Source organism: Petaurus breviceps, unplaced genomic scaffold (genome assembly GCF_028583685.1).
Source record: "Petaurus breviceps papuanus isolate PSGF00001 unplaced genomic scaffold, PetGlider_PUasm1.0 90734, whole genome shotgun sequence".
Taxonomy (NCBI): domain Eukaryota; kingdom Metazoa; phylum Chordata; class Mammalia; order Diprotodontia; family Petauridae; genus Petaurus; species Petaurus breviceps.
In genome coordinates, this window is record NW_027187327.1 from 11,089,963 (window position 1) to 11,105,169 (window position 15,207).

General features: G+C 37.2%; 1 long non-coding RNA gene across 2 annotated transcripts in view; it reads left to right on the top strand.

Moving 5' to 3' along the window:
- Positions 1-14,771, top strand: part of LOC138145370 (uncharacterized) — a 216,375-nt gene extending 201,604 nt beyond the window's left edge. For both annotated transcript variants that reach the window (XR_011164202.1, XR_011164204.1), the window contains one exon: positions 12,910-14,771. This is a non-coding gene — a long non-coding RNA (uncharacterized lncRNA). The remainder of the gene's footprint in view (positions 1-12,909) is intronic.
- The last annotated feature ends 436 nt before the right edge of the window (positions 14,772-15,207 follow it).

Below are 15,207 nucleotides of genomic sequence, written 5' to 3' on the forward strand. Positions count from 1 at the left end.
TAATTCATGTTATTCAGATCACAATTAGACCTTCATAGTGACAATACAATCATTTTACACTTCTATAATTGGCTAAATATCCCACTCTCATCACAGAATCTTTTTTTTTTGTTGTTGTGTTGCTTTTTGGAGGGGAGAGGTAAGGCAATTGGGGTTAAGTGACTTGCCCAAGGTACACAGCTAGTTTTGTGTTAAGTGTCTGAGGCCGGATTTGGACTCAGGTACTCCTGACTCCAGGGCCAGTGCTATAATTCACTGTGCCACCTAGCTGTCCCTCCACAGTATCTTTTCCAAAACTTTTTATTCCTCCTTACGTTTCCTATAGCTACTGTACACTCCCCCCACCAATGTTCTCAGCTATGAACCTTACCTTATATTTTAGGCAAGAAAAAAATTGAGGCCATTTGCTGATAGTTCCTATTTCCCCTCTTCCTCATCTTATATCTCCCTGATGCCTTTTGCTATTTCTTCCTTTTCACTCTTCTTTTATATGAAGAGGTTGCCTGCCCTTTACCAAGAAAACCCTCACCACATGCACAGTGATTCCATTCCATCCTGTCTTTTCCAACAGATTGTCTTCTCTATCTTTACCACTCTTTCACTTATCTTCAGACTCCCCTTATCTACTATTTCTGTACTTCCTACAAACTTGCCCATGTCTTTTTCCATCTTCAAAAAACATTCATTTTATCTATCCTTCCCTGATAGATATCTGCCTCCATCTATTCTCCTTTTTCTTTTTTTTTCTTTTTTGCATTTTGGAAAACAGCTGGGGTTAAGTGACTTTCCCAAGGTCACACAGCTAGTTTGTGTGTTAAGTATCTGAGGCTGGATTTGAGCTAAAGTCCTCCTGACTCCAGGGTCAGTGTTCTATTGACTGTGCCACCTAGCCTCCCCTATTCTCCTTTTTCTGATTAAACTCTAAGAACACTTCCTTCCATTGCCTTTCCTTTTATTCCTTTCTTAACTTTCTGTAGTGTGGCTTCTGATCTCATCCTTCAACTAAAACTTTTCTCTCTGGAGTTACAAATCTAAAGACTTTTTTTCTAGTCCCACCCTTAATCTCTCTGTACCCTTTTACACTATCTGTCTGCTGTGCCTCCTAGTGTGTTCTGGGGGAAATAAATGAAATGAGTAGCCTCCTCAGACAATTGGGGCCAACATTCTTCACATGTGTGTCCTAGCCATTTATGTCCTTATGCCAATTCTCTTTTGTATGTGGGCTTCCGTGTTTCCTCATCACATGCATGTGTTTTCTAGTGGATTGTCTGATCATGTTTTCTCTGTGTGCATGTGTGTACCCTCTCCCACTGGTGCTATATTATCTAGTGGGAGGGTATACTCTGTATGTCCTTTTCTTCATTTATTTTCTACATGGTTTATTTTTTTTTCACTTGCAATTTAATTCCTATAGGGCACTTCTAGAAAGAAAACTCTATCTACCAATTCAGGCCAATAGGTGCACTGAAATTTATAGCATTAGAAAACTAACCAGGAAAATGAGAGCTCAAACGATATATCCAATATTACACAACTGGTATGTGTCAAAAACAGAAACTGGACTTAGGTCTTTCTAATTCTGTGGCTTTCTATCTATGAACATAACCATTTAAGTTAATAACTTAAAAAAAAACCGTAAACTCTAATGTATCTTTTATCTGGTTTGTAGAGGCATATACATCTGCAAGACCTTGGGGATTATGGTTTTATTTGCATGCTGACTGACAGAGAACTTCAAAACCGTGGTAGTTTTTCCAGAGCCTTATGTGTGAGATGGAGAGCTAGGGGTGGCAGAGAGAGTGAAGAGTAAGTTACAAAGACAACACAGACTTTAATACTTAAGGATCCATGATTTCACTATTGAAGGAAATTTCTTTTTTAACTCAAGTAAAAACCAGTTTAAGTCTGATTAGAGAGTCTTTGTGAGTTGCCATGGCTGAAAAAATTCAGGATTCAATGACCAAACACCAGTCAATGAACCTTTCTGGATTAGCTGTTTTTACTCTTGAACAAGAAAAATATGGTCAATATCTAGGCCTTGCTTGATTAGCAGTTCCTGCCCTATCTTCTGCTTTAAGTTTTGAGAATCTAGATTCAGCTACATGCCCCAAGGGGAATAGAATTTTAGTGGAAGATATTTGCAATAATTGTTCAATGCAGTAAACAACAACAAAGGTATTAGTGTTCCATTTAAATAAGATTCTTGATATTGTGTATTATTCTGTTGTTGATACTTCTGCAAAACATTGAAATGATGCATAAGGAGGGAAGACTTGTGACAATCAATCTATTGTAAACAAAAAATACATTATTATAAAAATAAAAGCAGGCTGATCCTCTGAGAGACTAGCAAATAAAAACTAGTGGTACATAAGGCTTCTTGAATTGAAGTCCAACATGGAAAAATCTGTTTGAGTTTAAAGAGAGCCTTTGAAACCATGCCAAGAAACCTGACTTATGTATGAAAACTGGCTGAAAAGATACAAACATTGGAATGACAGCACAAGTAAAACTAAGATACTTTGTACCTTTGGGACTTTGAAAGTCTTGGGTTTAAAGCAAGAAATGTGGGAGAGAGCAGTGCTGATGTGTAAGAATATTCTCCCTTCTTTGATTGATGTAGTAACAGGCGTCCATGATGAGAATGAAGGTTCAAGAATGAGACAGGGAAAATCACCTACCCGGCTAATAGATTTGCTTGGAGACAGCACAGCACATCTGGAAAGATACAATCATCATACTAACTTTAAAACACTGGGGTGGGCAACTCCTCCCTGCTCTGGACAACCAAAGTATTTGCTCATAAGGGTTTTCTTAAGAATTGTTTATTGCTCTTACACAGCAACTGATGCAGTTAGGAAAATATGCTCCTTTCAACATCACCATTCTTGATCCTGATTGCAACCTAATTATTTATGGGAAAGTTATACCTGCCATTTTTACAGGCATGGGCATGACTGAATCCTTGTTTGTAGAGACTTTTAGCTTATCTAATCATGTATAGATCAGGGCATATCTGACTTGGAAGGGAGTTTAGTCATTCAGTCTTAACCCTTCATTTTGCAGATGAGGAAACTGAGTCTTAAAAATGATTGAGTGACTTGCTCAAGGTCATACATACATTAAGGAAATACCAGAGCTGAGAATAGCTTCTGGGTCTCCTAACACTCACTTCAGTACCATATTACTGAGATGTTCAGAGAAAACCAGGACTCCTGGTGTGAAAGCTTGCCAAGCACTTTCCAGGGTCACTCATTTATCTTTGGTGTCCAACTGTCACCCAGCTCTCTCACCTGTGGCTCCAAGAAGCTGTAGTATGTACAGTGGCCACAGACAGGTAACAGACTTCAGGTAACAGACAGGTCTCAAACCTATTAGTGAGTGAGGGGAGTGTTTGCTCCAAGCATGTGAAGACTTCTTCCAGTGGTCTGAGCAGATGAAAACAATGTGTTCCAATGGTCACAAAGAGAGCTGAAGCAGGCATTATGGGAGCACTTAAAGCTTGATTAGACATGAAAGACACCAGGGCCATCCTCTGCATCCTAGGCCATTGCTGGTTGTCCTGACTTTTGTCTTGCCACTGGACTTCTATGACTCTGGAAGAGTGAGGTTGACAGCTGTGTGCAGCTCTACCTCACTTTAATCCAATTCATGCACAAGTCAAAACATCATCCCATGATGCCATTGGTCCTCTTCAAAAATGAAAGACAAATAGCAACTAAACCATAGGACTCTCAATAAGAAAGTGCCATAAATGGCATAAGGAGGTGATAAGATAATGAAAGAGGTCTGGAAGTGAGCAATGAGTTTCCCTGAAGAGAAGTTACTTTTAGTCTTTTAAAGCTGGGGCGGGGGGACGGGGAAGAAATAATTACAATAAAAGGAGAAGCAGGACTAATGGACAGTGGAGAAAGTCTCCATAATATTTAAAAGGAGCAAGAAGGTAAGTCTTCAGTGAAATGAGACAGAAAACCTGAAATCTTATATATTTTCTTCAGAAGACATGGCAAAGAGTCTCAGCTCTGCCACCTTTCTTAACTACAATGGGAGAAGATTGAAGAAGATGATCTTTTAGGTCTCTTCCAGCTTTAATATTTTCTAATTTTATTTCCATGGGATGAAACAGAAAATATGCTTGAGTATCTCAAACTTCTTGATATATGGTATTGCTCTGTTGCCCCTTATATCAGACTTTATTTTGAACAAGGTAGAGCCTTTCATTAACAAATCTTGCTCTAAGTCTCCCCCCATAAATCCTCAGGAAGACCCAGGAAAATTTAGGTGAAGATAAAATGAGTGAGAAACAGGTCTACTGCCATTAATGTAAGCACCCTATATAGATGGAGTGAATGTGATACTACAGTTCTCATTAAGAAACTGCAACATAAGAAAGATGCTACAGCAATGAGATTTTCAACTCTTTGGGCATTTCGTGCAAGTTTCACTTCAAGAAAAGGAGAGCATGTGATAAATGCTTGACTCATCAAGCAAACTTTTTAATTCCTCAAAAGGCAGCCCTATCAAGGTGAGAATAGTTACTCTGAAACTAATTCTGCTGAGCCATGAAGAGCTGTTCCTCACACTTGATACTCCGTCTGCTGATAGCATTTTCACTGGTTGTCTCCCATGCTTGGAACATTTCCCTACTTATCTCTACCTCCTCACTTCCCTGGTGTCTTTTGGGCATCTAGTCTCAACTGCAAGAAGCCTTTCCTCCTCCCCCCTTAATTTTAGCGCTTTCCGCCATTACCTCAACTTACGTGCTAATAGCTTCTCTTTGCATAATTTTTTCTCCCATTGGGCCATAACCTCTTTGAGAGCTGGGGTTGTCTTATGCCTTTCTTTGCATCCTCAACACTGAGCAGAACATCTGGCACTTAATAGGCAATCAATAAACACTACTTGGGAGAGATGGATTGACTGGTTGCTGAATTGGAAGAGATAGAAACTTTGGGAGAAAATGTTCATGCTATCCTACATTTCCTTATGGCCAGGTGGGAAACTGTGGGCATAATAAGGTATTTATTCTAGAATCTGGTGAAACATGTTTCAAAAATTTCAATTGTCATATTAGTCCTTATTTCATGGCTTATATTCTAAAAGAGAGACTATAAAAATACAGGAATTCTAAGAATTAAAACTGTCCCAAATGGAATTATTTGCATTATGAAAGTATGAGATCTTCATCACGGAATGTATACTATCAGTTGTATTGTTTCAATTAAGGTGTAAGATTTAGGCTACACACTCAAATTTCCTCACTGTATAATAACTACTGAAACCTTGTGCAACAGATGTTGGACACCAATAATGAATTAACTTGTTCTGATAATTCTTTTTAAAAGGTGTTTATATGAAGTGATCAAATAGAGATATAGCATCAGACTTGTTCAAAAGTCAGTGTTGATGAGGGAGAAATGAGTTTAATTTTTCTAGTCTAAGAAACTCCTTCTAAGATGATTGGGATGGGCTGAGGGTAGGGGTTTATGATGTTCATTTTGGACTTCCAATCATTCACATGTTAGCATGAATAATTTGCCTTATTTTACTAATATCTCACTAACAGACACTAAGGGAATAGAGTTCTGAATGCTGAGAGAATGGATCAGAGGTCATTCTGGAGCATGTGGCATTGAAAAACAAACAAAAAATTATGATCTAAACTGATCCCATCTAAGAGGAGAATATTTTTTCAACCCACCCACAGAAATATATGGAGAGTTTATTTAAAACAACTTTACACTACCTAGGCCTTCATATTTATAGTTTAATGAATCAACCTAAACCAGATTTTATTTCCCCATATATTAGTAATTATTCTAAATATCACCAGATGTTTGCAAAGAACTTATATTATTTTGTAATCCAATAATAGCAAAAAAGCAGCTTTAGATACCTATTTCATTCAAGGAAGGCTTGTGGGTGAAAAGGATAGAAAGAAAATATTTGAGAGTTTTTGCCCATAAGTAATGAATGTATAGCACCTCTGTAAGCACATATATAACATTCCTTCTCCAGGCCATTGTGGAAGTGCAGGGTGGATCTATTTTCCTGGCATGAATGATGGAGTCCTTCCCTTCCCTGCCACTGAGTAGGGGACTGTACTCCCTTAAACATCTAGAAATCTTAAAGCCTCACAGTGGGATTTGACCCTTTATTATCCATAGAGTTCTTGTAAAGCAGCTAATTGAGAGAGAGAGAGAGAGAGAGAGAGAGAGAGAGAGAGAGAGAGAGAGAGAGACTTTTCTTTACCATCCAGTATGAATCCCTGAGTCATCATGGCTGACAGGAAACCTGTCTCTTTGCCCTGCTCTTAAGTGGTTGGGGAGTGGGTGTAGTAAAGGGAAACAAACCATTTCGTTCTGCATGCTTTGCACCTGACTGGAATGTGAACTGAGCATACCCCAAGATGCGAGACTGGGATTAAGGGGACCTCATGATAGTAATAACCAGAACAGGAAGAGCAGCTAATATTTATGGAGTGTTTCAAGATTTGGAATGCAATTAACATACATTATTTCACTTGATCCTCATAATAACCCTCTGCCTAATTATTGCAGTTAATATTCCTATTTTATAGATGAAAATTCATTTCTACACAGTCTTCCACATAGTATGCACAACATAAGCACCAAAGCTGATTAAAGTGAAGAGGTCATTCTCATTAAGTCATATTTTCCCTTTCACATCTGACTCTACCCATTTCTCTTACTCTTGGTAGATCCTTCTCTTCTTCCCAGTACAAACATATTTGGAGAGAAGAATCCTTCACCAAGACTAATGAAAAAAAAAACAGATCAAAACTTTGATCCTTAGGAAAAGAATTTTTCAAAAATCCATGAAGTTGGTGAACTTTTAGAGATTATTATTTTACTCATTGTTGAAGCCTGGAACTACTTAAAGCAAATGTCCTCAATTCTGGTTTAGTGGAGAGCTCCCAAAGGTCATGGAAGCTCTGAGAAAGCAAGTCTGAAAATTGTCTTGGGCTTCTGTGCTGTCAAAGCTGGATTGAGTTATGGCTATTAGGTCTACTCCTTTGCTTTTTGGCAACTGGCTCCCCCCCCCACACCTATATTCATTCTTCTATAGATATTGGGAACATGGAAATATTCACCTTAAGAATGTGTAACTACCCTCCTTTTTATTTTAAAGACTAAAACAATGTGCTTAATTATTATTATGATGATGCATTTTTGAAACGTTCACATTACTCATCCTCTAGGGATATGGACATGGCAAATGATCTTGAATATCATTTATCATCTGGAAACAGGCTCTCAAGTCCTCAGACAAACATTTTTGTAAACAGTTGGCTTTGGAATTGGGTCTTGCATGCCAAGAAACTCATGTTTCATTGGCCTCAAAGACGTAGTACATTCCAGGACCAAGGATTCTCTGAGGAATCAGTCATGAGTCAAGGGCCATAGCATTCAATTATTCAGTCTGATTTAACTAATGTTGTATGATGCAAACTGATGTCATAAATCAGGGATGAAAAGTATAAAGGAAAGTTGTACCCATAGCATCCTCCATCAAGTCAGTATGGTGGCTTAGAATAAGCACCAGATTTGGTGTTTGGAGACTTTAGTTACATAGTATGTCTATTATTCTGTATCTACCCAAATGTGAACAAGTCATTTTATTTCTCTGGTTCTCAGGTTCCTTCTCCAAAAATGAGGAGGTTAGTTGAATTAGATGGACTCTGACATGCTTCGCAGTACTCTATATGTAATTTTATGACAATACAGCAGAAAACTCCTTCTATAGGAATTCCCTCTGTAAATAGAGATCTTTATCCCAAAGTTCTTGGAAGTTGCCTAAAGGACAGAGAGGTTAAATCACACAACTAACAAGTTAAATTGCACCTGAACACAGGTCTTTTAGCCTTTAAGTTCAGTTATATGTTCACTAGCCATATTTCTCGTCCATCTCACAGAGTAATGCTAAACAATTCAATGATTATGAATGATAAAAATGATTGACAATGATTCAGAGGAATTATTACAATGCTTGTTAGTTTTGGTCAGCTGTCACTAGGTGTTACAGTGGATAGAGTACCAGGCCTGGAATCAGGAAGACTCATTTTCTTTTTTTTGCTTTTTTGGAGGCCAACTGGGGTCAATTGCCTTGCCCAAGATCACACAGCTGTTAAGTGTCTGAGGCCAGATTTGAACTCAGGTCCTCCTGACTCCAGGGCCATTGCTCTATTCACTGCACCACCTTGCTACCCCTGAAGACTCATCTTCTTAAGCTCAAATCTGGTCTCAGACACATTAGCTGTGTGCAAGTCACTTAACCCTGTTTGCCTCAGTTCTTCATTTGTGAAAATGAACCAAACAATGAAATGAAAATTACTCCACTATCTTTGCCAAGAAAATCCCAAATGAGGTCACAGAGAGCTGAATACAACTGAACAAATGACTGAACAAAAAAAAAAGGCAGAGCAGGAAGGTAATGCAGAGCCCTTTCAACGGTCTTAGAACTATAAGCTAAGAGAGCCAAGGACTCTCTCTTTACCAACTGGGGAAAGCCTTAACTAGGTATTCTAAAAAACCCTGGCTAACTTTTGTTCTGGGAGGCAGAGGGTAGACTCTAGTAGCCTTAAAATAAGATAGTTTCTTTTCTCCTGTAATGATAATTGATCCCTTTATTCAAGGGTGAAAGGGGTGTCGACTAGACAAGCTTCAAGGTGCAGACAGGAATTTGATACAAGAAGATGTAGAGCCATACCCGATCTCCCTCCACTAGGGAAAGGAATTTAGGGTCCTAGCTTTAGAGTGAAAGCATTTGAGTTCAGGTTTACCTCTTATGCTTTCTACCTGTGCACTTTGAACTTTTAAACTCCTTGGGTCTTAATTTCTTCAAATGGAAAATTAAGGACTTGGACTAGATGGTTTCTGAGGCCCCTCCCAGATCCAAATCTAGGATCCTAAGCTTTCCACAGAGGAACAAATTGACAGTTTTAAATTAAAGCCCAGGCTAAAGGGAAGAAAGACAAGAGAAAGGCAAAGAGGCAAAGGGTTCCACAGGTGGAGGGGTTGCTATGGTGATTCCATTACTATAAAGATCACACAACAGAAATTGTTTTCCTCCTGTTGAAGGTACAACTGTAAACCTTTATTCTCTCTGTTGGGGTTTGATCTTAGAACAAAATGGAACACTTGCAAAGTATTAAACCAAGGGGGGAGGTTTACTAAACCCTAACATAGCAAGGATATAGTGGTACTTAGCTTCTCTGGCCTCCTACATCTCCATTTGGCAATATATCTCCATATGGAAGGGCAGGTAGATGGTGAAGTATATAGAATGCTAGACCTAGAACCAGGAAGACTCCTCTTCTTGAGCTCACACCTGGTCTTAGAAACTTAGTAGCCCTGAGACCTTGTGCAAGTCACTTAATCCAGTTTGCTTCAGTTCTTCATCTATAAAATGAGCTGGAGAAGGAAATGACAAAACACTCCAGTATGTTTGACAAGAAAACCCCCAAAAAGATAAGAAAGAGTTGGGCTGCAACTGAGATGAGACAACAACAATGCCATATGGAAATATCATCAGCAGGCCATAAGGATGCAGCATATATGGAGTATGATGCTTAAGTATATACATATAAATATACATATGCATGCAATTTTTTAATTTTGTTTCTATTTATTTCACTCTATATCAGTTTATTTGAATTCCTCAAATTTTCCATTTTATATTGTAGAGTAATATTTCATCACATTTATGTACCATAGTTTTTTTTTGTTTTGTTTTGTTTTCCTTAGCTCACGGTTAAGTATTTTACTTCCAAGATTTCTGCTATGAAAGATAGTGTTGCTATAACTATTTTGGTATATGTTGATCATTTATATGGGATATGTCTATACATAGATAACATATAAACACATGTGTGTGTATATATATATGCATATATATATATACACATACATGCAGCTTAGTGACTTTCCTAAAATAATTACCAATTCTATCCAGAATGGCTGGATGAATTTGCAGTTACATCAATAGTGTATAGGTAGATGTATACAGTAGATAAAGTAGATATGCAGTATGTATAAAATATAAAGTAGATAAAGTAGTATGCAGTAGATAAAGTGTTGGTCCTAGAGTCAGGAAGAAGATTTCAAATCTGTCCTCAGGACTTTACTAGCTGACACTGAGCAAGTCACAATGTCTGTTTGTTTCAGTTTCCTCATCTCCAAATGAGGATAATAATAGCACCCACCTGCTGGGGTTATTGTGAAGAAATGAGATAATAATTATAAAGTATTTACTATGTACCTAATAAGTGCTATATAAATGTTATCTGTGTTATCTTCTCATAGTCTCTCCAACACTGACTATTTTGATTTTTATGTCATTTTGATAGGTGAGGTAAAATATTACATATTTTAATTAGACATTCTTATAATTGACTATTTAGAGCATGCCCTTTCCATACTAATAGCAACCAAGTATTTTTTTTTAAGCAATCAGGGTTAAGTAACTTGCTCAAGGTTACACGGCCAGGTGTTTCTGGGTGGGTACTAAGTGTCTGAGCCCGGGATTCGATCTCCAGGTCTTCTCAACACTGGAGCCGGTGCTCTTACTTGCTGTGCTACCTGGCCGCCCCCTAGCAACCAAGTATTGATGACTTTAGGTCATCAAGAAATTGATTTTATGAGGTACAACTTCAATTTCTTGTGGAAATAATCCTCTCAGCTTAGTTAGGAAGATCAACTTTATAGCAAATGAGAATTGAAGTTTTATGATAGTGTACAGTCTGTCTCTATCACCTGGACTCAGATTTGTCTGTGGAATAATGATTGAGCAAACTGTGCTTAAACAAAGAAGCAGGTAGTATAAACTGTGGAACCAGTTTAATGAAATAGACCATGATACAAGCTTGGAAAAAAAACCCTGGACTAGGAGTAAAAAACACGTGTACACCTTAGGGCAAGTGATATCATCTCTCTATATCTTAATTTACTCAATTATATTTATGGGGAACAAGGACTTTTTGCCATGATGGCAGGAATGATAACAGGCTGTCAGCTTTTATCCCTTCTCTTCATTCCCTTCTTTTGCATTTTTGGCACCTTTTAGAAGTTTATCAAAGCTCAAAGGCAATTTGAGTGGAAAATGTAATGCTTAATTAGAGTCAGCTGGGAAGAAATGACAAGAGTCCAAAGCGGGCCTTCACAACCTGTGCCCTCCAAAAGATTTCCTCTACATTAAAAGGATGTTTTCCTCTACATTTTTTGAGGGTTGCTTGAAATCCTTCTACATGCTGCAATATATATATATATACATATATATGTGTATGTATATATATATATACATACACATATATATGTGTATGTATGTATATATATATACACAAAGAAAGAGGTAAAGCAAAGTGATTTGCCCTAAATCAGCTAGGAGTTAAGGCAGGGAATCCTCTTCTGAGCGGGGTAAGAAAGAGTAGCTTTCTGAGAAATACTTTGGGGAACCACCTATGTCAGATATTTTTAATCTAGATTTCTTGAATTTATTTAAAAATACTTTATAACAATTTAAATATAATTTGGTTGCCTTTGTAACCCTATGTATTTTATTTTCTGCTTTTAAAAACATTATTCTGAGAAGAGGTCCATTAGCTTCACTAATCTACCAACATGTTCCATAGCATAAAGAACATTGAAAACCCATTACCTAGTTAGAACTATAAGGCAAATGAAAGAGCAGACCTAAGAGTATAGTGAATAGCCTTTAAGATTCCTGATGTATGCCATCTGACTTTAAAATCATATGCAGGTACAATCAAGCAATTGAGTTCTTTGTTACCCTCCAACAGGAGGGAGAAAGGGCATGTGACTTTGTGCTATGATTTGAAAGATATGTAATACATATGCAATAAATATGTATATGTTTATATACTTGATAATATATACATGCATGTAAATGTGAATATGTCTAGATATGAATGTGTCACACCTGCATTTTTATCCATGGAAATGACATTAAAGAAACTGTGTCACCATTTGCTTTGCCACTGTACCCTAAGGATCATGGAGACTTTCTGTCTAACTTATCACTGAATTTTCTAAATTTGTTAATGTCCTATTGACATGTGAGCTACCCCCAGCACTTAGTATAGTGCATCGCAAATAGTATTTATTAAACCCATTTTAATTCATCCATTCTTTCATTTATTTACAAAGCAAGAAGCAGCTTCATTTCAAACCAATCTTGCCAAAATACTATGGCCAAATCCATTAGAGGACATATAAGTGAGCACAATGACATCTCCCAGAAGTGTAAAGGGCCTAGAGTGAGAGACTGATGTAATGGAGAGCAACTTAAGGGGCCGAAGAGTTATTCTTACAACTGTGGGCAAGGTGGACCTACCCATATTGGTGTATTAACGAGCAGAATTTTGGTTTCCCAGAAACTGAAGTCAACCTGAATGACACTTATTGTTTGTATGGGATCAAGTGTTCTGGCTGCCTTTAATTATAAAGACAATTATCTCCAGATTCAGTAACCTTTTCCTGGGTATTTTTCATTTAGGTTTATAGGACCTCATTCAACATGATAGTGAGAACTACAGAGAGCCTTCTGTTTATACTGGGAAATGAAGATTGCATTCTCATCATTTTATGCAAGATACTTGTAGCAAATGAGGTAACATGCTATGGTAGATAGAGTACAAATTTGGGAACCAGGAAGACATACTGGATGCATGACCCTGGTCAAGTCACTTATCCTCCATGCTCTAGGACATAGGTGTTAAATTCAAATAGAAATAGTGGTCACTATATCTTACATAAGGATCCCTGCAGCCATATGTTGACTTAGAAAACCACATGTTAACATTATCCATGTTCTATTGTATTTATATCTATTTTATTAAATATTTCTTAATTTTCATCTGTTTGCTTCCAGACTCTGAAGTATGGACTGTATGCTTGACACTACCACACTAGGAAATTCTTCAAGTCTACAAGTTGCAAAGAAAGGATGGACCTGGAAAAGTGGAGGGAGTTTCCTTACTTGAAGTTTTCTATAAAGATGAAATCACAGGTACAATCTGTATGCCCTATAGATTATATTCTAAATGTTCACAGAGACCACACACAGGTTGTGAGCTAGGGCAACATACTTCACACCAATGATACATGACTTCTTCATGAAAGTTTACAGGAAGATAAAGCCCAGAACTGGCAGGAGGTCAAAAGAAGCACTAAGTCCAAGGTGGATCTAGAGAAATTTCACTTTGGGCAATCTCCATTGCATAAACAATAGAAAATCATTTGGGGAAGAAACCAAGCACAAGAGCTAGTGGGATATCACTGCATCAGAGAGACATGCCAAAGCAGCAATGCATAACATTTGCAACATCAACAGCTGACTTTTGTGAGATAAATTTTAGGAAAATTTTCTTCTCAGAGATAGAAGAACAGCCTTAAGGACCAATAAATTAACAGTATCACCATCTATTTCTTCAGACTCTATGCCTTACATATGGTGAGATTTGTTCTACAATAAGAAGGGGAGATTTGGATAGATACAGATATTTTTAACAACAAGGCTAAGGTGGTAAGTACATTAGGCCTTGAGTACAAAATACCTTGGAATATCTTCTGAATAGATAATGATTTTTGGCATCAGACTTATGCAGCAGATATGAACCTATCACTATGTCAAATAACGATAAAGAAAAGATGGCCTTCATTTGCTTCATGAAATTCTATTTTTTGAAAATATATGCTGTCTGGCAATGGGTCCTAACCTGTGTTGGTAAACTCATAACAAGGGAAAAAAAAACAACAAAAGTTTTTATAATGTATTTTAATGTAATCGGTGTCCTTTGTAATCTCTTGTATTTGATTTTAAAATGTCCTTCTAAAAAAAGGTCCGTAGGGTTCATCAGATTGCCAAAGTGATCCATAAAATTGTTGTTGTTCAATCATTTTAACCATGTCCTACACTTTGTGATCTCATTTGAAGTTTTTTTGGCAAAGAGAGTGAAGTGGTTTGCCATTTCCTTTTCCCACTCATTTTATAGATGAGGAAATTGAAGCAGAGTTAAGTGACTTACCCAGGATCACACAGCTAATAAGTGTCTGAGGCCAGTTTTGAATACAAAAAAAAGAGTATTCCTCATTCCAGGACCAGCACTTTGTCCACTGCACCACTTAGCTGTCTAGGTGCAAACCACACCAAGAAAAAAAAATAATAACTCTTGCCCTAAAGGATTTCTTTTTTTTTTAATTAAATTTTATGTTTATTTTTAGTTTATATCATTCATTTCCACAAGATTTTGAGTTACATGTTTTCTCCCCATCTTTCTCCTACTAACCACCCCAAAAGAGTGAATACCCCCTCCCCCAATCTGCTCTCTCTTACATCCTCCCTCATTCCCCCTCTGACATTCCAGTAGGTCAAGATGGATCTCTATGCCCCATTGCCTGTATATTTTATTTCCCAGTTGAAAGTAAAAAAATAATACGTATATTTTTTAAACATTTGATTTTAAAACTTTGAATTCCAGATTCTTTCCTTTTCTCCCTTGTCACCCACCCTTACAGGGAAATAAGCAATTCAATATTGGTTGTACATGTGAAGCTATGCAAAACATTTCCATAGTGGATATATTGTGAAATACTGACTATAATTCCCTCCATCCTATCCTGCCACCCCACTTGTTCTATCCCTTTTGCCTTCCTGTTCTTCCCCTCCATTGTAACAGTTTTCCCTTGACTCTTTTATATGAGATAATTTATCCCATTCTGTCTCTCCCCATATCCTCTCACTATATTCCTCTCTCATCTTCAATTTCACCTTTTAAGTATCATCCCTTCCTATTCAATTGGTCCCGTGTCCTCTGTCTATGTATGCTGGTACACATATATACACACAATCACATATGTATTCATATGCCCATATGCCCTCCTATATAGACATATATGTAGGTATGTATGCATGTATGTATGTATGTATCTATCTATCTATCTATCTACACATTTATATTCCTTTCAACTATTCTCATACTGAGAAAAGTTTCATACATTACAATTATTGCTTTTACATGTAGGAATGTAAATAGTTCAACTTTGACAAGTTCTTTATGATTTCTTTTCCCTGTTTACTTTCTCATGCTTCTTTTGCTTCTTGTATCTGAATGTCAAGTTTTCTATTCAACTCTGGTTTTTTTCATCAAGAATACTTGAAAGTCCTCTA